The 25,587-nt window shown below is 47.7% G+C and overlaps 1 protein-coding gene across 1 annotated transcript in view; it reads right to left on the bottom strand.

The window, feature by feature from the left end:
- The window catches only part of ADARB2 (adenosine deaminase RNA specific B2 (inactive)), a 222,991-nt gene that overhangs the window by 101,128 nt on the left and 96,276 nt on the right, over window positions 1–25,587 (bottom strand). The window lies entirely within an intron of this gene.

Genomic DNA, 25,587 nt, shown 5'->3' with positions numbered 1-25,587 from the left:
TGCTCCTGCACAGGGACCGCCCTCCTTCTGCAATCACAGTGGGATCCAAGTTCGGCTCTGATGGGCCACGTGCCAGGCCAGCACTGACAGCGGGCACTGCTCAGCCCAGCATGCTCTTAGCCTGTCATCCGGGCAAGTCTGTCAGGATCAATCCTGTCCTTTTTCCTGAGCTTTTCCCTCTAAAAAAAATCATCACTTGAAAATGAAAGTATGAAACTGAAAAGTAGAAGAAAAATGGCACCACGAAAATAAAGTCAGGTCCCATTGCCTGTTAAGTCTGGTGTGGGAACCAGTCTCAGATGGAGACTGGAGATGGACCATCCATGACCCCGGGGAGTGAAGGCCAGTCTGCGTGGTGGGCCTCTTACTCCAGGTCTGTGGGGGGAGCTGCCACCTTCCCTGGTGCTGTGGGCTGACCAGGTATCTCCACCTGATGTCTACCCTTCCCATCTGAGTGGATCCACTGCTAGACAATCTCACGGCAGCATCCAGATGCTTTGGGATGGAGGAGGCAGCCAGCTGAAGGATTGGGGGAAGGTGGAAACAGCAGAAACGTCTGAGGGCCCACGAGGAGCTGTGTCCGAACCCTTCCTCCCTCCTTGGCTGATGCCGGCACCATAAGAGGTGTTTCTATGAGAGCCTGGACTCCAGGGGGCTGTAACCTGGAAGTTTCCAAGGCACACGTGTGGCTAAGGGCCTCTTGCTGCTCCTTGAGTCTAGAACCTGCTGTTACCTGTGCGAGGTTACTATGTCACAACCTTCCTTTGGTTGGCAAAATGCAAAGTTTTCAGATAATATTTAGTGGTAACATCTTATGTCGTCTCTAGTCCCTTGCCTGATTTGGAATTATTATTATTATTTAGTATTCTGATCTTAGAGTTTATCTTTTAAAAGTGCAAATAGTTTTGAAAGCCATTAGCTACTCCAAATTTACTTAATTGATGGTTACCAATTTTAATACCACACTTTCATGCTCTCATAGAAGTTAAACTTGCTGGCTAATTGAGAAGTCCCAAAGGATGAAAACCTCTAGAATAGATTTGTGGAAAAGGAGGGGTGATCAAATGAGGTAACAATTAGCACAAGAATATGGATGTACCTTAGTGAATTGATTGGTTTGATAGTAGTTTCTTAGTTGATAATTTATTCGTTCCTGTATGGATCATATTTTAAAAGCAGCTTTATTGGGTTATAATTGATTTACAGGAGTCTGGACGTACTTAATGCACACAATTTGATGAGTGTGGCGATATGCATATACACATAGAACCCTCACCACATCAGGATAGTAAACACCCTTCACCTTCACGCTTCCTTCATTTTTCCTAACTTAAATTTTATACCTTTTGAAGAAAAATTACTCCCAGCCCTTAGAAACCACCATTTTACTCTCTGCTTCAAGCATCTGATGATCTCATATAGTGGGATCATGCAGTACTTTTCCTTCTGTGGCTATTTTGTTTCACTCAGCATAATGTCTTCAAAGTTCATCTGAGCTATTGCATATGACAAGATATCCTTCCTTTTAAAGACTGAATAAGATTCTATTGTATATATATGCACATTTTCTTTATCTATTCACCCATCAGCAGACATTTAGATTGTTTCCATATTTTGGCTATTGTGAATAAGGCTGCATCAAATATTCAACTCTTCCAAAAAACTGATGAAGAAGGAATATTTTTTCAGATGAGGCCAACATTACCTTAATGCCAAAGCCAGACAAAGACACTGCAAGAAAATCAAATATCCAATATCCCTGATGAATATAGACGTAAAAATTCTCAATAAAATACTAGCAAATTGAATAAGAAAGCATAGTAAAAAGGTTGTACACCATGATCAAGTGGGACTTATCTCTGGGATGTAAGCATTGTTCAATATATGCAAATCAATAACAATGATATAGCACATTCACAGAATGAAGGATAAAAATATGATTATCTCAATAGATGTGAAAAAAGAATATGACAAAATTAAAAATCCGCTCATAATAAAAGTTAAACAAACTAAGAACAGAAGAGATTTACCTCAAGATAATAAAGGTCATACATGACAGGAGCACAGCTAATGTCAAATTCAATGGTGAAGAGTTGAAAACTTTTTCTCTAACATCAGGAATAGGGCAAGGATGCCCACTCTTGCCACTTCTATTCAACATAGTGGGGAAGTCCTAGCCAGAGCAATTAGATAAGAAAATACGGGATGGGGAATACGTGTAACGGGATGGGGAATACGTGTAACTCAATGGCTGATTCGTGTCAATGTATGACAAAACCCACTGAAATGTTGTGAAGTAATTGGCCTCCAACTAATAAAATAAAATTAAAAAAAAAAATAATAAATTAAAAAAAAATTATATACAAGTTAAAAATTGTATATATAGATAGATAAATAGATATGGATTTGTGTTCAAGTCTCCTCAGTCGTGTCTGACTCCTTGCAACCCTATGGACAGACAGATAGTCTAAATGGTTCAATTTAATGGGTCTTATAATACAAACAATATTTGGGTAACAGGCTCTCACTAGGAGAATCTGCTAAATGTTGGACTTTCAGCCTCCAGAGGTGTAAGAAATAAACTTATTATTTACAAAAAAAAAAAAAAAAAAGAAAATAAACTAGAAGGCACGCAAATTGGAAGAAAAGTAAAATTTTCTGTTTAAAGATAGCATGATCTTATATGCAGAAAATCCTGAAGACTCCACACACACACAAAAAACCCACTGAGTAATAAATAAATTCAGTAAATTTGCAGGATCCAAACTCAGTATACAGATATCTGTCATTTTTCTGTACATGAAGAATGAACTAACCAAGGAGGAAATTAAAAAAACCGAGGCCATGTATATTCAAAGAATAAAATACTTAATAATAAACTTAACCAAGTATGTGAAAGACATGTATACTGAAAAGTGCAAATCGCTGATGAGAGAAACTGAAGACACAAATAAATGGGACAACTTCCCATGTTTATGGATTGAAAGACAATATTGTTAAAATAGCTATACTAGCCAAAGTAATCTACATAGTCAATGCAATCTCTATCAAAATATCAATGGCATGTTTTACAGAAAATTGTTAAAAATCCTAAAATTCATAGGGAAGCACAAAAACCCTCAAACAGCCAAAGTAACTTCTTTTCTTGAGAAAGAAAAACAAACATGGAAGTAACACTTTTTTATTTCAAAATATATCACAAAGCTGCACTAGTTGAAACAGTATGGTATGGCACTTGGAGATAAGATGGATGGGACTTGAATGGGGAATGATGAACAGTTTAGTCTGGATTAAGCAAATGTGCTTCACATGGATGGATATGTGAGTGTGAGGAGTCTGGATGTTGGCAAGGCAGCCAGAGAACTGTGGATATGTAGCACTGGAAGGTCCCTAAAAGTTCATGTTTCAGACTTTCTGAAATAGTCCCTTTAGCGGGGAAGATACCCAAAGCCACATCCCAAAATCATTTTTGTTTGCAGCAAAATAACTCAAAATAACTCAGATAACCCAAACTGTTTCCAATGCAACCGCATTCAAAGGGCATTAAGTGCTTATCTATTTTATCAAAAGAGGTACTGATTACCAATATCTGAAATGTAATACATATATCTTTCTAACTCCAATGATTGGAAATTATAAGCCAAAATATTATTGATGCACATATGCATTGCTCTAAACTACAGGCACTGTGCAAGTGAAAATGTTAGTCTTGTCCGACTCTTTGTGACCCTATGGACTGTAGCCCACCAGGCTCCTCTGTCCATGGGATTCTCCAGGCAAGAATACTGGAGTGGGTGGCCATTCCCTTCTTCAGGGGATCTTCCCGATCCAGGGATTGAACCCAGATCTCTTGCATTACAGGCAGACTCTTTACTGTCTGAGTCACCAGGAAAGCCCTGTAGGGGTAACAACAGGCAGTGTAGGAATAACAAATGATATGTAACAAAGGTCACTGAAAGATTGAAGCTGAATGAACATAACTTTATATTTAGATTGAAAAGCAGCAACTTAAAATCAGGACTAGCTCAAAATAGCATTAAAAATGTATTCTTTTCACAAACCTGAAGGAATCCCACTTACATTTAAAGGAGCTTTGTAACATCCAGGATTTATCATAAACACATCATTTCACTCTTTATTAACTCTAGAACACCAATTTTTAGATGAGATCGGGCGTGTTCAGGGTGGTATGGCCGTAGACTCTAGAACACCAATTTTTAAAATAAAGTTTATGTCATAATGGCATGGAAGATTATGTGCAAGCAATCTTTAGATGTAAATATAGGCCAACTCTATTGTGCAAATTGCTTCTAAGAACCATAGAAAGGAGAACCCATAAGATACATTTTTCAGTGGCCTTGCACTTACTGCTGAATGTCCCAAAGGTGGACTTTCCAGCATCTGAAGAATGTGAGCTCACTTCCACAAACACTTCATCCCACACTCAGAGTGATCCAGAAGGGCTTTTTTACATTAATGTAATCTGAATCCCTGTAAAATACACCCTAGAGAATTCTATTTCTGTATGTCTTCAATTAGCAGGAGAAAACTAATTGTTCTTGCACTGGTTTCCATTTTGGGGGGAGGGGGTCTCTTGTTAAGCTTTGCGTTGCTCGATCTCCTATTTATTGCAGTTTGCTCTCCAGTTTTAACAACCACTACACTGCCCCTGCTTCCAGGTGTGTGCACCTTCAGGAATCTGTGATTTATTTCCACATGTGAAAACACCGAACAAGGCAGGACCAAGGACAGTGCCCGCACCTCCCCGTTAGCCATCATTCTTCCCTGAACAGTGGCCTCTGGATACTGCCATTTGAACAAAGCAGTCGTCTTTGCTTGTGGTCATTTAGACGATTACAAATCAAGTTTATTTATGCTGTAATTCAATACACAGTCATCATCTTGCCTTCGATGAAAGCAATTCAGTCTAAGAGCTCAACAAACATATTGGGCATCTCCTGTGTGACAGGTAAGGAGACCACTGAGATGAATGAGATACAGTGTCTACACCTGAGAAAGTGGATCCAACAGCATGGCGAGTGCAATGGTAGGGAGGATGTGCGGGTGAGAGGGTGGGTGAGGCTGGCCATGATGGTGGCATCATCGTGTTTTTGTGCTTCATCTCAGGACGTAGAGGCCCCTGGAGTGAGTCTTAGAAATGCCTTCCCAGGCAGATGAGGAGGTTGCTGCATGAATTTTCAGGCAACAGAGATCAATGTCTGTTGTGTCTAAAATACACGGTTTTTGTTTCCTTTCAAATCTAGGTGAGAAATCATTTGTCTTGGAGACAGCTAAACACGCTGCTCTGAGGACAGAGGGGGGGCCATGCACCTCCAACAGAAGAGTTGCAGGTGAAGGTGAGATGCTATCAACTGTGTCTCGAGGGAGCCTGACTTCTGCAGTAAAGAAGTGGCCTAGGGTGAGCGGGGCACTAGGTCTGCACAGGGGAGGCCAGCAACATAGGCAGGGCCCCCCCAGGGGCTGGCCTCATGGAAGCGGGTGGGGGCCTGGGGCTGGGGGTGATGGAACCTTGGGGGGCAGTCACCCTAGGGAGCCAGGCTGCCTGCCTGTTGGGGTGTCCCCACTCAGTAGGATCCTCCAAGAAGGCACTTCAGGCCCTGTGGGGCCCCAGACACAGAGCTCCTCGCCTGGCCTGGGCGGTTTGTGGGGTCTGGTCATGAAGGCCTCGTAAACAGCTCCTGAGAGAAGGCCTGAGTGACTGACAGCTCAGAGGCCACGGCCCGACGGCGCCGTGAGTGGATCTGCTCCTGCTTCCATGGAAACGCACAAGCTTGGGAGACAAGGTGCGGGTTTTAATGACAGACTTCTTTTTATAACTTCCCTACCTTATCCTCTTCCATCTGACCGCCGTTCCCATGGCAACCGGATCAGAAAGGCCATCGGCAGCCGGAACTCCGATCTGCCCAGAGGATTTTGAGACTGTGAGTCCGGCTCCTCCGGGAGGCTCACCCCCATATGTGTCAGCTGGGTGGAACCTGCTGCAAGGGTCCTGGACACTCGGCTCCTGCTGTGTGGATGGAACTGCAAAGGCCGCATCCAGGGGGGCAGGTGCAGGACCAAGTTCTGGTCCCACATTGTGGATGACTCTTACAATTAGAGAGAACAGTATTGGGCTGCCTATGGGTGGAGAAGGAGTACTCTTTGGCAAGTCACAGCAACTCTCCCAGAATGCCCCCCAGCACACGGGTTGAGAGCCCATGGTACATTTTGTTGCCACCTGAGGAAACACTTTCCCCCTGGACAGTTGCCTCTTTGTCCACCTGCTGCTGTCAGCACCACAGAGGAGTTGGGTGTTCTGTCTGTTCACCTGCAGGCGCCAGGGCAGTCTCCTCTTCTGATTGGCGGGGTGCACGATCCTTTACTGGGGTGCCTATTACCCCGACCATGTGACGATGTTCTGGAGAACAAGGAGAAGCTGCAGGTAAATACACAGGGCCATCGTCTCTGAAATGAACCCACGGAGGCCAGAATAAAGCATCAGCTTGCATCTCCTTTCAGACAGGAATATGACGTTTCACTTTCAAGGAACTTCTTTGCTGCTATTGTCCTTAGACTTAAAAGCAAACTACTTCTTTCTTTTTTTCTAAAAAAAATTTTTTTTCTAGTTTCTTTTTTTTTTTTTTAATTTTATAGGATTTAAAGTATAGATGCAAATGATGCTAAGAGCAAAAGCTGAGAAAGATCATAAACTCCAAAGTGGCATTTTCAACACTCCTGCTCCTAACGACATTATTTCCTTTGTCAGTTATCTTTCTGGACACTGTTGGTTGTAGGTCTTTCACAGGTCTTTGGGATCTAAGTATCCCCATCATTGAAACAACAGGATCCCAAAGATTTCATAAGTTGAGGCATCCCGAGTGACACTTACAATTCCACAGTAATTCCAAGAAAAGTGTAGTCATTTTGTCTTAGCAATGTGAGTATTTGCCAAAAACGCTACCCAGTGCTCTAGACAACAAGTCATTTCAACAGCATTTTGCTTGAGAAGAAGCAAAGGTCTGCCTGGAAAACTCAGAGACCTCTGTCCTTCCCACCATGAGATGCTGCTTTTCTGATCTCGGAATGGTATGCTTTACAGCGTAACAGCTGGAAAGTCATTTTGACTGTTACGTGATAACCAACAAATCTTTAAAAAGTGAGGGAGGTGTGAGCAGGGATCGGGATGGGGAATACATGTAAATCCATGGCTGATTCATGTCAATGTATGACAAAAACCACTACAATATTGTAAAGTAATTAGCCTCCAACTAATAAAAATAAATGAAAAAAAAAAAACCTAAAAAAAAAAGTGATCTGCCTTCTTCCATCTCTAACACGGAGAAACTAATGACAAAACAGAACACAGGAGAACACCCCGCAGCACTGAGCGGCTGTGTCGGCCGGCGTCACTGTGACCTGCAGTGACTCGAGGACCCCGGTGCTGTCCCTGCCGTCCGGGAGTCGGCGTTCTTTCTCACCTTCTCATCTGCACATGTGAGAAGGCAGCTGTGATGCGGTGTCATCTAAGAGGGCCGAGCAGAGCTTGTTCCAACAGGCCCGCTGCACTGAGTTTACGGTTGAACACCATGGGAAGTGCTGGTCCTCCCGTCTCAGGCACAAAACAGAAGTAATGTGATGGGAACACGTCTTCCCTCCCTCTGGGTGCCCGTCCGCCTCCTCCTAATCAGAGGGGCTCTCAGCTCTGACGACACATCGCACATCATGGCCACTCTGGATCTGGCTCCCCGCTACTCTGCCTGTCTGTTTCCACACCCGGTATTTCTCGTTTAACAAATTGTTCTTGATGTGACGTGTTCACAATAAGCCCATAAGCACAGCTGAAGCACAATTTCCTGCTCGCTTCAGTCAAAATACATTAATCCTCTGGATATTTCCTGGGGACAATGCTATCTCTCTTGTGCAGACTTTATTTCTCTCTTTCAGCTGCAAAGGAAACAAATCCTCGAAAATTGGTTTGAAAAGTGACACACAGAACCATCGGGCTAGAGTTCCTGTTGTGTGGAGTTCTTCTTAAACACTAGTCTTTGCAAGATGCACTGTCTGTCAGACACTCACATGCAACTGAAATTAAGAAGAGTCACTCCATGGCTGAGCCAAGGGGGTCTTCCAGAGTTGCCTTAAGTCCTAACTTGGGGCAAGAGCCATAACAGCCCTGCCTCCCTCCCTGTCCCTCGCTCTGTCCTGCTCTGTCCCAGTTGCAAATCCAAGGAGACCCAGCACCACTTCAAGTCACAGGACTCAAGCCTTGCAATTTTCAAATAAATCTAAGCATCTAGTGGGGACTCAGGTGAATACACTCTGCTTAGCACGAAATGCTAAAGAAGTCTGACTTTTATGTAGGCTGGTAGAAAGATGTGCACCTGCTCCTGCATTTTACGTATGTGTATGCATCGAGGTGGACCCATTGGTAGGTATGTATGGAAGTGGGAATATGTATATGTATATAGGTACATATGTATGTGTGTGTGGAGGTAAACGTGTAGGTGTGTAGGTAGAAGTACATGTAGACATGTATGTAAATAGACACATAAGTAGGTGTGTATGTATGTAGGTACACATTTTTATGTGAAGGTAAGTACGCAGGTACATATGTGGAGAAATAGGTAAGCATGTATGTAGCTAAGCATGTACGTATGTATGTAGGTGATGATCTAGGAAGATATGTGAGTATGTGTGTAGGTATGTAGGAGGCAGATGTGCACACAGCTGGGCACAGGTGCAGGTGGAGGGTGTGCACACAGGTAGGACAGGTGCAGGAGGTGAGTGTGCACACAAGTAGGACAGGTAGAGGAGGAGGGTGTGCACACAGGTAGGACAGGTGCAGGAGATGGGTGTGCACACAGGTAGGAGAGGTGCAGGAGGTGGATGTGCACACAGGTAGGACAGGTGCAGGAGGTGGATGTGCACACAGGTAGGAGAGGTGCAGGAGGTGAGTATGCACACAGGTAGGACAGGTGCAGGCATCACTGACTCCAATGCACCAGCCTCTGGCGCTGCCTACTGGCTGAGGGGATGGGTCCTGCCAGGCCCCCTGACCCGTGAGGTGTACACTGACCTGCTGGCTGCAATGGGGCTTGTCTCACAGGGAAGACCTGGCACCTGCTGGTGTGAGAACCCAGGGGCTGTGGGCCCCTGTCCACCTACAGCCCTGCCCTCCCTGTTCTGGGACTGTGCGTGTGCCTGGACCCCCGCCTGTTCACGTCTGACTCCAGCGGGACATGGGGCCCCGGGCGTTCAGGTTTCTCCCAAAGAGAATCAAAACAAGTGCCTCTGCCCGCTCTGGCTGCCTCCTCGGATTTCAGCAGGGGCAGTCAGAGCAGCCTGCTGGGGATTACGGCCCACATCAGCTCTGAGGCCTGTGTTCTGGCACCTCATTCAAGGGAGAAACAGCACGGTTCCTAGGGGTGTCACATGTGCTGTCATTCACCTGACCAGAGGCAACGTGTGTGCATGTATGTCTATGTGTGCCACGTGTGTTCACTGAGCACAAGGACACGTGTGACAGAGGTTTTCTTGGCAGCTCTGGCCACAACTTTTCAGTCATTTGGGACATGAGAGATAGAATTCTGAAATACTGCAATATGCCCCTAAATTCCAAAGCATTGTACTCCAAATAGGTTAGTCTAGATGGACGATTGAGTAAATCGCCTGATGAACTGAGCAATGTAGACAAAAAGTCTGAGAACTTTACGTTAAGAGACTAAGAACACAATGTCTGCAGGGATCTGGGTCTCAGCTCAGATGAGCTGTGACCATGTGCAGATAATGGGGGCTGCTACCCGCAGTGAGGCGCTGCTATATTCTTCCTGGTCTGTGTGCTGATCTCTAAACTCGAGAGCGACAATGTGTGCACAGAGTCATTATTTACCTCAGAGAAAGGTACCAGTGCAGAAGCAGTGATGGACAGTCCATACAGGGATGATGGACACGAGTCAGCAAGGCCACCTGTTGCCACAACAGAACCACCAGGCATTTCAAGAGAAACCAGAAATCCAGGTTTATGGCTGGTATTCTATGATGGAAGATGCTGAGAATGTAGCTGGGATGTAGATCTATGGGATGTGTGTGTTGGTTTGGGGCTGGAAGAGGAAGGAGAGAAAATGCAGAACATTCCCTTAGTTTTCAACTCAGACCTTGCTCACTGAGTCCAGTTCAGCAGCGGGACTGTTTGCAGCTTCCGTGAGGAAGCAGGCAGGGGAGGTGGCTCGGGAAGCCTGGGCTTGGACCAGTTGCTCTGTCCCAACCCCTGCCCATCCTCAAGGCCCTATGGGTTCACCACACAGACGTCCCAGGACCCTGCTGTGACAGAACTTACTGCTGAGACACAGTCAAGCTTAAAACAAGAGGCATATGTATATGTGCATATATACATATATACTGCAGGTGAGCTTTTGGAAAGCCATCTTAAGAATATAAAATGTTCAAGAAACATGTCTGTCATTCAGTTCACGTGTCAGGCCTGTGCCAACCAAGTATAGACTCACATCTCTGCAGAGTTGAGAAGGGTCAGAGAAAGAGAGCAGGGGCAGTGATTCTGCCCACGAGTGAAAGGATGGCCTTGGCGTGGACAAGGACCCTGCTAGGAGTCCAAGATCACATAGAAGGAGGGAGTTAACTGAATTTAGAGTAGCCTAGAATCCTTCCATCTTACTGACTTAAATATTACTATAATATCATCATCAGCTCATTTTTCAAGAATGACAAATTTTATAAAAGGGAGTCCTATTTTTATTTCTTGATTTGCTTCATGAAAACATTTAATGTGAAAGATCCATTCTATTTTTGTATACATATAAAAAATCTCCCTTAACTTAGGATTATTCCATAATTTATACATTATTATAGACTTTTGAGGTGAGTAGCTTCTTTTAAAAGATACAGACATTGTCTCAGATTTGGTGAAGAAACGGATGTTCAAAATTTCTAAGTGGGTGCTGCCTTTTAAATCATACTCAAAAATGACCCCCAGCAAAATGAAAATGGCAGTATTTGTTCATGCCACATGCTCAGGCCGCAGGAGCAGTGATCAGTGTCTCGGTTGCTGTCACGTGATGTGTCTTGGGTCCAGCACTTTGCTGCAGGCAGAAATCTTAATTAAGGCCTTTTCCAAAGAGCACCTGGGGGTGCATCACCAAACTGGAGTAAAAATAGGTGAATGACCAAATGCCACCAGGGCAGGATCCCTCTGAAATCACATTCCCCCCAGAGGTCATGTCATCACTGACATGGTCAGCCTGAGGACCCTTCAGTTAGCTGTGACCTCCAGGGAGGAGGATGCTAGCCCTGGGAGAGGGGAGCTGAGGATACTGTCTTGTGCACGTACACGTGTCTGCAGGCCCACGGCCCTAGTGGGGTGCTGACTGAGAGAAATATGGTCCCTGAGCATCCTCTCATCCTAACTGGGTGCATTTATCCACTTTCTGCCAGGTAGGGGAGACCATAGTACTTCTGGGGTCTCGAGAATGCTGCCCAACAGGCCTGTATTTCAGAGCAGACTCTACATCAGGTCATAGGACAGTCACACTCCTCCAAGGGGCACAGGTCACAGATGGGTCGCTCTGCTTCTGCACACAGACCCCTTGGCAGCAAGCCTCTGGGACAACTACGTGGCTGAAATCGGGAGGCTGCTTCCTTCCAGATTTCTCTGGGCTGTTCGAGCTATTGTGACCAAATGTTCCCCAATCTGCTCATTCCTTAGCCAAAGTCATTCCCTGATACTTTTGCTCCGAGACACCTGACTGGCATCTTATTTACTCAGGGACCCGAGAGACTCATCCGTCGTTGGGTGGGTGACCATGTGACTCTGGAAGTTTCTGTCTATCAGGGTGCAGCTCTGCCATGTCACCTGGTGGCCTCCATACATTACTCCACTGTTCACACCTCTCAGCATTTTTCTGTGATTTCAGAGGAACAAATCCCTTCATGGCTCCAAAGTAGTGTGTTTGCCCCGGAGCAGTAGATCCGTAAATTTAGGGTTTTCTATTTGTATTAGTAGAAGGAAGACAGAGCATCAATCTCAGAGTTTTTTTAAACCATGAGGAAAACATAAAGATGGAGAATGTTTCTGAATAATAATTCTTGGGCAAAACCCACCTCATCTATTTCAGCCTGATCAGTCCTTAAATGAGATGAACTGCTTTCTCTTGACCTATCAATTTTGCAACTTCTTTTTAGGAATAATTTTACATCCTTAAAAAAAAGAGATATAACTGACATGTAACACTGCTTGAATTTAAGGTGTAGGAATGCTGATGTATTCTTGCAAAATGATTGCCTTTGTAGTTGGAACTAATACCTCCACTCTGTTGCAATCAGACAAAAGAATGGGTGGAGGATAGACAAAAATGTCTCATAGACATTTTTTTTGAAGAAGACATACAGATGGCCAACAGGTACATGAAAATTTGCTCAGCATCACTAATCAACAGGGAGATGCAAATCAAGCCATAGTGAGATGTCACCTGATGCCTATTAGGATGCCCTTCTCTGAAAAAAAATAGCAAAGCAATAGAAAGCAACAGTGTTGGTGAGGATGTGGAGAAAAGGGAAACCTGGTGTACTGTGGTGGGAATGTCCTGGTGCAGCCACTGTGGAGAACAGCAAGGAGGTTCCTCAGAGATTTAAAACAGAAGTACAGTACCACTCAGGAGCACTCCTGTGGGTGTTCAGCCAGAGGAAATGCGTCCTTTGGGTTTAATCAACTTTATGATCTGTGAGACACCCACCATTCTTGTGCTGCCCCTTGAATTATTAAGTAACGACTGATAACGAAAAATAGAGGGCAGCCACCCTGGTGTGTCCTCCTGGAAACCCACCCTTTGGTTCCATCTAGTTGTCAAATCCCCCAGTTGTCATTCTGCCTGATGGTAACAGGGCAACAAGTAAAAAGTGCCAACTGAGAGGCAGTTTTGACAGAAAGAGACAAAATGAAGAGGCGTAGTCTGAGCGGGCAGCACAACCCCGAGGACACGTGCTCAGACCTCCCTGGACGTGGGGCCCGTGGCCCACACGCATCTTTCCACATGGACACATGCCCTCCATGAGGTGGGAGCTGGTTTGATACCATCATTCAGGAAAAGAGAAGAGACCAGCAGAGCCTGGGACCTTCTCCTGCCTGCGCTCCCGCCTGGGGAGACATCGCCTCCCTGAACCCCACTTTCTGAGTTGAAGTCTGGACCACATGCCCCTTGCTCAGGTAATGGGACTGTTGTAAAGATCACAGGACATCAGAAAGCTATTTAATTTCTAAAATGCTCCAAAATGGGGGCCACTGTTATTTCTCTGTACACTGTCAGGATGCCCCGACCCTCCATGCAGTGGCTCAATTTACTTTGTGATACAAATGTATGGCTCCTTCTCTAGCTTCTTACTGAGTCTCTGTGTCTTGATTTTGGGAGCTGAGCAGAAAGCAGCTCAGAAAATGTCCTCTCTGAACTGGCCCTTACAGTCAGCGGCTGGAGATGGAGAGAAACCTGACTGGGAGGAGCAGGCTGTTGCGGGTGGCAAGGAGGCAGGGTCGGTGATGAGGACGATGCGGGAGGGTCCTTTTCGCAGTGCAGCTGATGTGGGCGGAGCCGTGACCCCATGGAAGCCACGTGGAAGTCCTACCCCCAGGGCCTCAGAACAACACCTTCTATGGATAGAGGGTCCTTGTAGGTGAAGTCTGTGGGGGTGAGTGAGGCCACAGTGGAGTAGGGGGACCCTGACCCAACCCGCTAGCTGTCCTTGTGAGAAGACAGGTCTCAGAGACCAACTGGTCTGGGGGATGGGGGGCACCTTCCCCTGCAGCCCTGCCCACACCCTGGACTGGGTCCCATCTCCAGAGCGGGAGGGGTTGATGTGACTCAGTGTGGGGGGGGGGTCACTTGAGGCTAGACCAGGTGGGGGGGTGAGGGGATACTGGGGATACGTCTGTGAATCAGGAAGAGCTGTCCCCTTCCTGTGGGCTCCATGGGTCCCACAGGGGAGCTGTAGGGCCAGCGGGGGTGTAGGCACGAGGCGGGGACATGGTGGGAGCCTTCAGAAGGAACCACGTGGATGGGTGGCGCTCAACTTGATGTCCCGGGCCATGGGGAGGGCCATGAACCTAGTCGTCAGGATGTGATGCTCAGACCTCAGGGGGACTCCTGGCCACCTGGCTGCTCCCACACGTGGTGCGGCTGTGGGACACAGACACGGCTGCAGGCCACCCGTGTGTGACGCAGCAAGACTTAACACAGCCATCATCAGAGCCTTGCCCTGGGCCACGGTGGCTGCACAATGTGCTTTTTGGTCAAGTAAGTAAAAAAATTGGCCCCAGACTGAAAAATTAAAATTTCTCATTTTTGGCAACACTGGGTCAATTGTAATATTTTCTTTTTATTATTGATAATGGGAGAGGAAAAAAAATTAAATTACTTATTTTTGTCTAATTCCTTGTAATTTATGCCACCTTTTGTTTCTTTCTTTGAATATATGTTTTGCAGTACAATCACATGTTCCAGTTTTAGACCCTGATAGATACAGGTCAGAACAATGGACACATTATTCTGGTGTGTGGGGGGCAGGGTGTGCTGGATGTGGGTGGGGGAGGGGACACAGCCTGAATGTTCTGTGTCTCCATGAGTCACAAAGAAAGTCACAAAGCAAGGAAGTGTTGCTACGTTCATGCTCGCAGCACTTTCTGCCTTGGTCTTCTCCATGACCTGTGGGGACTTATGTCCTCATGAATTTTGGTTCATTTATTCATGCACCAAGTATCTACGAGGTGCTTGGTGTGGGAAAGACAGTGCTGTACCAGAGGTGTTGTCCTGCCCTTGGTCCCTGTTTCCCCCTACTTTAAATTCTTCTATAAACAGATTTGAAAAGCTCGACAGAATGAGCACATCGTTTTAGCCAGTAGTTGCATCTCCTGGAAATCAGCTTTGGGTCTGAGGTTGACAAACTGTCTTTGACTGAAACAGTGTCCTGTCTGGATTTCCGCTTCTTGTTTACCTTTAAACATGGAAACACATTTGTGTGAGTGGTGAACTGAAATCCTGCACTTGCTGGAGATCTGCTCCACGATGAAAGCCGCAGTAACAACACCGTCAGCTGTGAATGCTGGGGGAAAATAACCCTTTGTTCTAATTTTTAAAATCTGCAGACTAAAACAGCACTCATGGGGCCCATAGCCCAGGCAGTAGATTAAATGCCTGTTAAATGCTATTTTCAGCTTGGCAGAACACCAACTGCGGGCTACCCTTCAGCTCCACTTCCTTTGAAATATGGCAACGTCACCGTAGCCAGGTGACCACACTGAAGTGTCATTTTAGAATGATTAAACAACTGTACACACAAACGGAACTAGGCTTACTCTCCAATTCCTAACTATAAAACGCAGGCTGAGCCAAGGGGTGGGATGGGGGCTTTGAACTCCCAAATGCCCACGTGGGCCCCAAACCACTCCAAATAAATTTATAATCTGGTAAAAAAGTATTCCTGGCGGGTCAGTGCTGCTCAAGACAAGCCATTTCCTTTACTAACCCCACCCCCAACCATAAACCTCTCCTATATTGAAATTCTTAAGTTATCTCTGGTTAAAAACCCCAAACTTGTGCTGATTTAGTGATTTTCTAGGCTTTCTATTTTTTTTTAATTATTATTTTAAGTTCTCAAGCAAACCACGGGTATAACTTGTATATTTCTGTGCAGGCAGGCTTGGACCACCCACTAATTTTAAACAGTTTGATTTTGGCTAAAATAGTTTTTAGACCACAATTTGCATAATATGGTTGGTTTGAGAATTGCATTTTAGCATAAGTGGTAGAAATTGGCAATATGAATTAAGTCTTGCTACAAAACCAATCTTGCAAAAATAGTTCCTCGGTTATAGCAGGTGGCTTTAAGAGAATTATCAGTAAAAGGCAATAGATCTATGCCTAGAGGAAATTTCTAGAGGAAATTTCCAGGTTTTATGTCAAATATGTAAAGTTCACACCAAGAAAGTCACCTTTATGTTCATTTATAAGTGCTTCCAGAGAATTTCTACCTTTCTAAGGACAAAAAGACAGCTTGTAGCTTCCAGATTCGATGAAAAGTGTCTCAGGGGCTATGGTGCCAAGTAAAAATAAACCTGATCCAGGGCCACCATGCAGTGTGCACATGCACTCTTAGACTGAGGAAGACGATTCCTGTCCAGTGCTGCATCTGGGTACAACGTACTCTTACAGATGATTTGGGGCAGGATTCAGGCATTAAGGTGTGTGAGCTTTAGACATATTCCATGTCACTGAGTTAGAAATAGAGACTAGAATCCAACTTTCTTGTTTGGGTATAAAGTATAATCCTTTCTAGTCATCAGAGTTGTCATCACCATCACTGTCTTCATCACCATCATCACCATCACCACCCCCATCATCACCAGTATCACCACACCATTATCCACATCACTGTCACCAACACCACCATCACTACCACCATCATTATCCATGTCACCATCACCATCTTCACCATCACCACCACCATCATGTAACTGAACTACCATTTTGTGAAGAGTGCTGCACACTGGGCTATGAGCAATGGGTGCATCATTGTGCATTTGCAAAACAAAAGGATAAAAACAAATTTTGGGTGAGTAGTATCAAAGAACAATTTAATTAGGGCAATAAAATAGGAATCAAATAGGCACACTGATGCTAATCATGCTAAATCATGCTAAATTCTGTCCATCCCTTAGAGGTGGGTGCAGTTAGATAGGAGCAGCTCCTTGCTGCCAAAGCAAAGAAGTTGCGATCTCTGACAAGATTCACAATAATCACAAAATAAAAGCAAACTGCTTGTTCTGGAAAAGCCTGGTCTTGCTGAGTCCAAAACCTGGAGATGGATTTCTAGCATGTCCTGTTGATTAGCTTAAACATTTATGCAACAGAAAGTTTTAAATGTGGTATACTTTGGCCACCTGTTGCCCAGAGCTGACTCATTGGAGAAGACCCTGATGCTGGGAAAAATTAAGGGCAAGAGGAGAAGGGGACAATAGAGGACAAGATGGTTGGATGGCATTGCTGACTCAAGGGACATGAGTTTGAGTCAACTCCAGGAGATGGTGATGGACAGGGAAGCCTCTGTGCAGCATTTCATGGGGTCGCAGAGAGTTGGACATGACTGAGAGACTGAACTGAACTGAACTGTGGACAGTCTCCATTCTCCTGGAATAGCCCACAGAGGATGGTGTGTGTATGTCCTAATTATTGTAGAATTTCACATCCAGAGCTCCCGCCAGGTTCTCAAAGGCAATCTTCTAAATGAGCATGTCAGACCACTTGCACCAGAGTCAATGCAGTGACCTGATAAATGCGGGGTCCTGGGCTCTGCCCCAGATGGAATCACCAAATAGGAACCAGGCATCTGCATTTTAATAAATGGCCCGTATGAACCCTCTCCACTACATCACTAGGACTTTTTCTTCAGACACATGCGCTCACCCCCACTCACTCACTGTTTCTCAAAACTACCCTTAATTAAAAGCAGAAACCAGTGCAGAGCAGGTTACAAGGAGCCATTTCAGGAGGCTGGGAGCTGACTGCTTAGCCGTATCACCCCCCTCACCCCGCAGCCTGTTTGGATCCAAGGGTGAATGTAAACCAGCTGGGGGATTTATGGACTTCTTGTCCTTCAGACAATCCTCCATAAATATCGCTTCTCCCCACTGGGCATTTCAGGAGGATTAGAAAAAACAGAATTCAAGGTTTTCTTCACTGACAAGAACCCAGAGGCCAGTAGCTCTGTGTCTTGCTGAGGACAAAGCCACGTGATTTGTGAACCAGCCGGCCGAGGGCAGGGTTGAGATTTTATTTTCTTCTTTCTAGGAGCTCCGCACCCTGAACAGTCATCACCCTCCCCAACACCAGCGCTGGCCAGTGATGGACCCTGTCTGTGCCCGCTTGGGGAACAGCCAGGCGGGAAGGGAAATGAACCCATAATCGCCAGGCAGTTCCAGAGCTGAGCCGATGGTTGGCGACCTGTTGGTCGGCAGAGAGCATGTGGACAGCACCTCCAGGAGTCATGGAGAACTGACTCCATCTCTGCTATTTCCACCAGGTGCCAACCCTGACCGAGGTGAGCCGCCCAGGGTCCTATGGTGCTGCCCCATCTGTACCTGTAGGCCCAGCCATGCCCCTGCTGCTCCACCCACTGAGATGCTTCACCCTGTATCTCACAGTGTTGTTTCCTGCATCTACACCGAGAAAGACAACCATGTTCTGTAGTGTGGGAAGCACGAGTGTGCACACACACACAGCACACATGCATACACATGCTGCACACTGCACATGCATATCCTGCACACACTGCACACACATACTGCACACACACGCACACTACACACATGCACCCACTGCACACACGCACACACATGCTGCACATGCACACACACACACACACACACACACACACACACACACACACACACACACATGAGTCTGAGGTGGCCTCACTGCAGTGAGCACTGCCCAAAGGCTGTGGTGACAGGCCTGGCGGCTGAAATCATCTGTTTCCCAAAATTGGGATCATGGTGTCTGACTCTTACATGAAAATAATCTTTATACATGCAAGTAGGAATTATTTTTCAATAAATGTTGCCAGGATGCCTGTGTTTCGGGTGGGGCTGGGTAATAACATAACAATATGGCACCATCTCTCTTCCACCATCCTACTCATTTCCTGTTTTTTTCTGCTGCAATTGAGCATCTTATCTTAATTATGTTTTAAATAACTCACAGAAAAACATTAGGAAATAGCAGTAAGGTTAAGCTTAAATCCACATTCTTCAATAAAACTTACAAGAAGAAACTGAAACGATGCCCTGTTTCCACTACTAGGACTTCATTCTCTAAACCATGCCGCTCTTCCCAGCAACTCAGAACCTTCTGTTCCTCCAAAACTCAGCTCACGTGTTGCCTCTCCCCGCCTGATGAGAAACAGCCTCTCCCCGCCTGATGAGAAACAGCTCATCTGCTCTGAAACTTCTGACCTGACCTTGGTGCTGTCTGTCCGTCCAGGCTTCCCAGGTGGCACCAGTGGTAAAGAACCCACCTGCAATGCAGGAGACATAAGAGACATGGGTTTGATCCCTGCATAGGGAAGATCCCCTGGAGGAGGGCATGGCAACCCACTCCAGTATTCTTGCCTGGAGAATCCCCATGGACAGAGGAGCCTGGCGGGCTGCAGCCCACAGGGTCACAAAGAGTCAGACGAGACTGAAGTGACTGAGCATGCATGCATGCGAACACGTGCAATTTTGTTCATTTTTTAGAGCTACATTTTTTCAACCTCTGGAAAGGTCTTGAATATATTTTTATTGTTTATTTTTGCTAACAGAAGATCACAGCTTTGGGTCGCGGCTGACATTAAAAACAATTGTTCTGGACTCTGCAATTCTCAAAACCAGGAACCACACTCTACAAAACACACTGGTGACATTCCATGAGCACATCCACTGTGTACATGTTGTGCCCATCTCTGCATGGTCAGAAAGCCTGGGGACCGCGGTGAAGCTGAGAAGGACCATGGCCGTGAAGACAGACAGGGGCAAGGACTGTGAAAGCAGCCGCTTTCTTTTCGGGCAGAACAAACGACTCTGACACCCTTTTGCTCTCGGGGAAGTTCACGGTTGGGTGGCTGAGTCGCAGGGAGGTTAAGCGAGCTCCCTGCAGCATCTTCTGCCACACACACACCTTCCTGCTGAAAGCTCGTTCTGCTTGAATTAGAGCCCAAGCACCTTCCAGCCCCGAGTCATTTGCTCCGACTGTGAACCCAGGGGGCCCACTGCTGGGGCCCCCGCCGCCTGGCACCCCACGGCGCTTGCTCGCCATCCTCGCCATCTGTTTGTCAACAGACGTCTTCTTTTATCATCAGATCCCAGACTCTCTTGTCTGTCTCTTTGTGTGCATGTGTGGTGCATCAAAAAAAAGGACAGTAAATGATTTTTAAATTTCATCCTTTTTCATGACTTTTCTTATTCTTGGGATAAAGATCAGGACACACTCTGATAATTATCTACTAGTGGTTATTTGTTTTACTATCGGATAATACACACTAACCCTTGATCTGATCATCTATACTAATGTGTCTTTGCGTAAAATAATATGCGTCTAAACCATTAGGTGTGTTCACTACTGTGAAGATCCTTTGAATGTTTTTCACACGAAGATGAGTAATACTAGTCAGAAAAAATCGAACGACATGTGGATTTGTTTATGAAAGTTTGAATTTGGTCACGAGGTTCATTTCCAGTTTGCCTCCAGTAACCCCTCTGAAATAGAGGAGGTCTGCCTGCAGGACTCATGGTTTCTGGGGGGAGAGACTAGAACGCTCTGTGGAAAGTTCTGAATGACTGAGTCTCAGGTCTAGAGGTGCCAGAGGTCACACCGCCCAGTCCCTCTGAGCTGGGGGGTGAGCTCCAGCCGGGGTGTCTTCATGCCTGAGACCAAACATCATTGCTAACGGACAGTGAGGAAGTCCTAGAGCATTTGCTGCTGATCCCTGGGTCTCCCCAGAGCCTCAAACTCAGGAGGACGCTGCGGGGAAGTCCCTGGGCTGGGATGTTCTCACCTCCTCCCTACCCGACGCTGAAGTGCTTTACTTGCCCTTGAAACAGTTATTAAGGGCCTTCCTGATGTTGGGGGCAGGGTGCCATGGTGCCAAGTAACCCCAACCCTCTGCCTGCGGGATGGCGAGGGCCTGGTGCTGGGTCTGGTGCTGAACCCGGGGCAGGATGAGAAGATGGGCTCAGCCTGAAGCTGGAGTGAGGGGGAGGCTGGGCCCTCTGGGAGATGCCCCCTGCTCCACAGCCCAGGAAGGCTTCCTGTGGGCAGAGGCCTGGTTCCCTTTTGCCCCATCCCTCCCTCCTGATCATCACAATAGACCCTGCCCTGGGTGCCTCGGCTCTCAATGCTAGTCTGACAGCCACGTTCCCTGGAGTCTGTGTCCCCAAACCTTGTCCACGCTGGATCAGGGTGACGGAGCCTGTATCCCCCAACCTCGTTCACGCTGGATCAGGGTGACAGTTTTCAACAGGGATTAGCACCTGTGAATGTGGCTTACACTTCAGCATCAGCTCATGCAGAGAAGGGAAATGCACACACTGCACCGTCTCCCCGCCTGCCGCACAGGCTGGCTCAGAACTCAGATGAGGAGATGGGCTGTCCCTGGAGGGGTCTCTGCTGGGGTGAGTCCTCTGGGCCAGACAGGTGACCGGCAGAGAACAAGGGCAGGGGGCGGGGGAGGTGGGTCGTCAATAGGAAGTGGGGAGACCAGTGGGGAGAGGGCTGGACCCAGTGTCCCCCAGGGCCTAGAGGCTGGGCAGGCACAGATGGCCAGTTCCCTCCAGCCCCTCAGGGCTTCCACACGGGCCCTGTGGTTGAGACTTTCCTCAGACCTCTGGCGTTTGATCCAGCCTCCGTGATTCACTCAAGTGTGAGTCCAGGTGAGCTGGGGAGCCGCCAGACTTCAGCTTTCTAAACCGCACAACAGGGCTTCCCTGGTGGTGCAGTGGATACGAACCTGCCTGCCAGTGCAGGGGACCCAGGTCCCATCCCTGATCCAGGAAGATCCCACATGCCGCAGAGCAGCTGAGCCCAAGTGGGGCAACTCCTGAAGCCCATGGCCACGGCCAGAGAAGCCACTGCAACCAGAGCCTGTGCCCCGCAACTAGAGGGGAGCCCCTGCTTGTGGCAACTAGAGAAAGCATTCAGCAATGAAGAATCAGTGCAACCAAGGTGACCGAACAGCAGAGAGAAGTACAAATGCCAAAGTCGAGTGCCCTTCAGGGTCAAGGGAAGTCATTAGCACCTGCATGACCCAGCCCAGCACAGCCAGGATGTTGCTCACTATAGGTCCTTAGCAATGTGGTGGGAGAGGCTGGACGGACGGAGGGCCTCCTGGGGAGGCTGCCCCCTGCCAACGAACATCTCCCGAGTGTAGGGAGCTGCGGGTGGAGGCCGAGGCTGGTGGACCCCGGCCTGGCTCCACTGCTGGGAACACCTGGCCCAGCGTCCTTGCCTCCAACTCGAGGAGAGTCCAGTTCAGCTCTCTGGCCTGCTGGTCTCTGTGCCCCTGCACGGGCTGTGGACATGACCAGGTCACGCTGGTTTCGTCCTTAGCGACCTCAGGGCCTGCAGGGCTCTCGTGAACCCAGGCTCAGCTGAGGGCTGACCCCCAGCTTGGCCTTCAGGGGAGGATGCCCTGTGAGCTGTCCATGCAAATGGAAGGTGAGAGCTGCTATAAACGGGCTGCATTTCAGAGGAGCCAGGTCCATAAAGACCCCATAATCGTGCTCATTTCCTGCTGTTCTGGTGTGCCATGGATTAGGTGATTAGTGTGTTTTTGGGCTATTGGCAACAGCATGTTGAACTAAAATGCCATTCCTGGATAAAATGATCAGTCTCTCTGACTTCAGCCACAAACACATCACATTGGGGGGTTGCTGATATGCTTTTATGATCTCCTGTCAGAGAGGGTACCATCATCACACTTGATAAACTGTTCTTTGGGGGCTTCCTTTTAATTTTATTTTTTATACAATCATGGGAGCCCATAACCAATAAATTCAGCCTGATGCTTTTTCACTATTAACTAATCCCAAAGCAGCCCTCTGGGGTCTGCCTGGCACAAACCCTTCAAAGAATTTGTGCAGGATATTGGAAATGATATCCACCCTGGGACGGGGGTTTAAGGACTAAGCTGCTACTGTTTTCTTTGCCGTTAGAGTTACAACTCGGCTAAATGTCATTTAGTCAAAACGCTGCATTCTGCAGGATTTGCAGATGGGACTGACTATTTGCCTTTAATAAATTCATTGACTTGCGGAAGCAGTGTTAGAGGATTTGTTTGAGGAAAGGATGTGCAAGTGGCAAAGACTGCAGACGCCCAGTTTCTCATTAGGTCCTTGCAGTCTCCAAAGTGCTCAAACCCAGATGGAGCTCCTGGGTCTTTCTGGAAAACACTGTAACAGCTGCGGAATGGGAAGGGAATTCAAATGAGGCTCTGAGCCCTCACCAGTATGAGAACTGAGTCCCCACCAGGACACGGACCTGCAGCAAAGCCTTCTCATTCTTCCCTTGAGTTGAGGCTGGGCTTTTAAATTGTGTTTTAACCTGAATGGCTTCTTAGCTCTGTCATCTCTACCCACACTCACAGAAGTTGTTTCTTTAGTTTCAGCCACAGAGGACACTGTGTGGCAGATGACGATCTCGTTCTAACTGTGGGCTTAGTTTCTCTTTAGTGTTTCATGTTAATGAAGCTACCGGGAGACCTGCGAGGTGCCACCACAGGCCCTCAGGATGCCATGATAATTGCTGCTCACCCTGGATCAGTACCTCCCCCGGGGCAGCCACTTCTTCACTAGAATCGGAACTAAATCTGCACCAGAACATTAAAACCTGTTGCCACAAAATCAGTGACAATCACATATCATTACAGAAGGAACTCAGTCCAAGGGCTCTTTTCATGCATTTGCTTTGTTCTACTTGCTTGTGTTGCCCGGGAGTTGTGTGGGACCTCATTGGGGAGCATGTCAGATGCTGGTGACCATGATCGCTGAGTAGCTGACTTCAGCAGAGGTGATTATGGGAAAGACTTTCACTAACTCACCACGTGTTTACTGAGCCTCTCCCCCATGGTGGCCTTGTTCTCATGCTTGGAAGGAAAAAGGGATGAGACAGCTGGAATATTTTTTCTCGTGTAGCTCAAACTCCATTTGGAGGAGGCAGGTTACATGTGTGCATGTATTTGTGTGCGCATGCATGCAGCAAGTCCTTTTGAAGACACACAAAACCAGAAGGACAGGAGAGCTGGGGCTTGGGCGGGCCTTGGTGCCTGGTGGGAATAGACAGAGGACACAGGCAGTGCTCGCACGAGGCTCCAGACCAGGGGCCCGTGTGGCTGTCGGGTCTTCAGCTCAGCTGCGTGGGGCCAGTGTTGCTGGGTCCATTTCACAAAGAAATCTCAGGTTTCTGAAGAATCAAGGCCGTGGGTGTTAAGCAGAAGGCTTGGTGTTCAGACTCAAGACCTCAAGGTCAGACACCTGGGTTTGCCTCCACGTCCATCTTGCTGCTCTAAGGCTGGACCTCCTGCCATAGACTGGAGACACGTGAGGTTGGAATGGCCTGCTGCCCTGGGGCGCCAGGGAGATATTGCTGGTCTGAGGAGTGCTCACCGTGGCTCCATCTCAGAGCCTTTTACATGGTGGATGTTCGACAAGGACTTGCTGAGCAGAAGGGGGGCTGCCCCACGAATTCCTGTGAAATTCGTCTGACAGTTTATTCGGGCATTTGCCAGTCTTGAGGGCCCTGCTTCATTCACCCTGAGCTGCGGGACACCCCTGGATAATGACTCAGACAAAAAGCCCTGGCAGTGGGGGCTGGCTGCGCCGTGATTTTGTGGGGGGTCCTGAAGCAGCTCCATGTGCAGGTTACCCCGATCAAGGGCACGGGCAGGTGGCCGTTCTTCCCTCTGGCTTGGGACTCGCTTCTTGTCTGTGTGAGTGTGGGACCTGGTTGGTTCAGCTGCTCCAGGTTGGTCTGTAAGTAATGGGAGAGTTTTCCACCATGATGTGTGACCCCACCCGCCCAGGCGAGGGGAACGCGAGGATCATGTGGCCTCTCGTCCAGTGGGACCACCTGAGAGCAGCGGATGGATTTGCTCGGTGGCGAGCAGCTGTGGAGTGGAAGCATGAGAAGTCAGAGTTGATCTGACTCCTATCTTCGGTGGGAGCCGCAACAGTCCCCCTGCAGTGAAAGCCCGCAGGTCCTGAGCGTGTTTCCAAGTCTGCCTGCCCTCCCTGCTCCCCAACCTGGCCCGTCTGTCACATGTGGCCCACCCCCTCACCCCAGTCCTGACCTGAGCATCCGTCTGTTCCCCCCACTCCCCCTCGCCCCCGGGAAGCCAAGGCAGCCCCTCTGATGGGTTCACGGAGCCCAACAGCCCTAACGGCCTAACAGCCCGGTTCACAGAGGCCCTCTACTCATTTCCCCATCTCCCGTTTCCAGAGGTGGCCGGAGCCCATCACTCCAGCTCACACCTGAATGTGGACACCTGCTTATTTATCTGTACAGTAAATAAACTTATTTACACCTACTTATTTACCTATGCTGTGGGTTTCTGCTTTGGAAAACCAAGGTTGGTATGGGCTCCTATGAAAATGTCGTCTGTTTCAAGCTGCAATAAGGACGCAGGAAGGAATGCTTGTTTGAGTGGGTTGCACACTGGCCTCGCCCAAGTGCCCTTCACTAGAGCCCCAGCGCACATGCCCCCCTGAACAAGGTGGAGATAAGGAGAGTGATGCTGTGCTCCAGGGGACATTATGGGATGGGGACAAGAGGATGGCCAGTGGCCTCCCCAGAGGCATTTGGACTTTAGCAGTCTCAGAGATGACAGCAAACAGGCGATCTGCCAGGCAGTTTATTTAAGCCCGTTGGTTTGTGAACCAGCCCGACGCATGTGCAGAGTGAGGAGCAGTGAGACAGTGGGCAGTGTGCCCCGTTTCCTTCCAGGTGAACGCTGCTGTGAGCAGCGGAGCTGGATCCTGGCCATGCTCAATCCAGCGATGCG

Source organism: Muntiacus reevesi, chromosome 2 (assembly GCF_963930625.1).
Source record: "Muntiacus reevesi chromosome 2, mMunRee1.1, whole genome shotgun sequence".
Lineage (NCBI taxonomy): Eukaryota > Metazoa > Chordata > Mammalia > Artiodactyla > Cervidae > Muntiacus > Muntiacus reevesi.
This window is presented reverse-complemented; position numbering and strand designations above follow the sequence as displayed.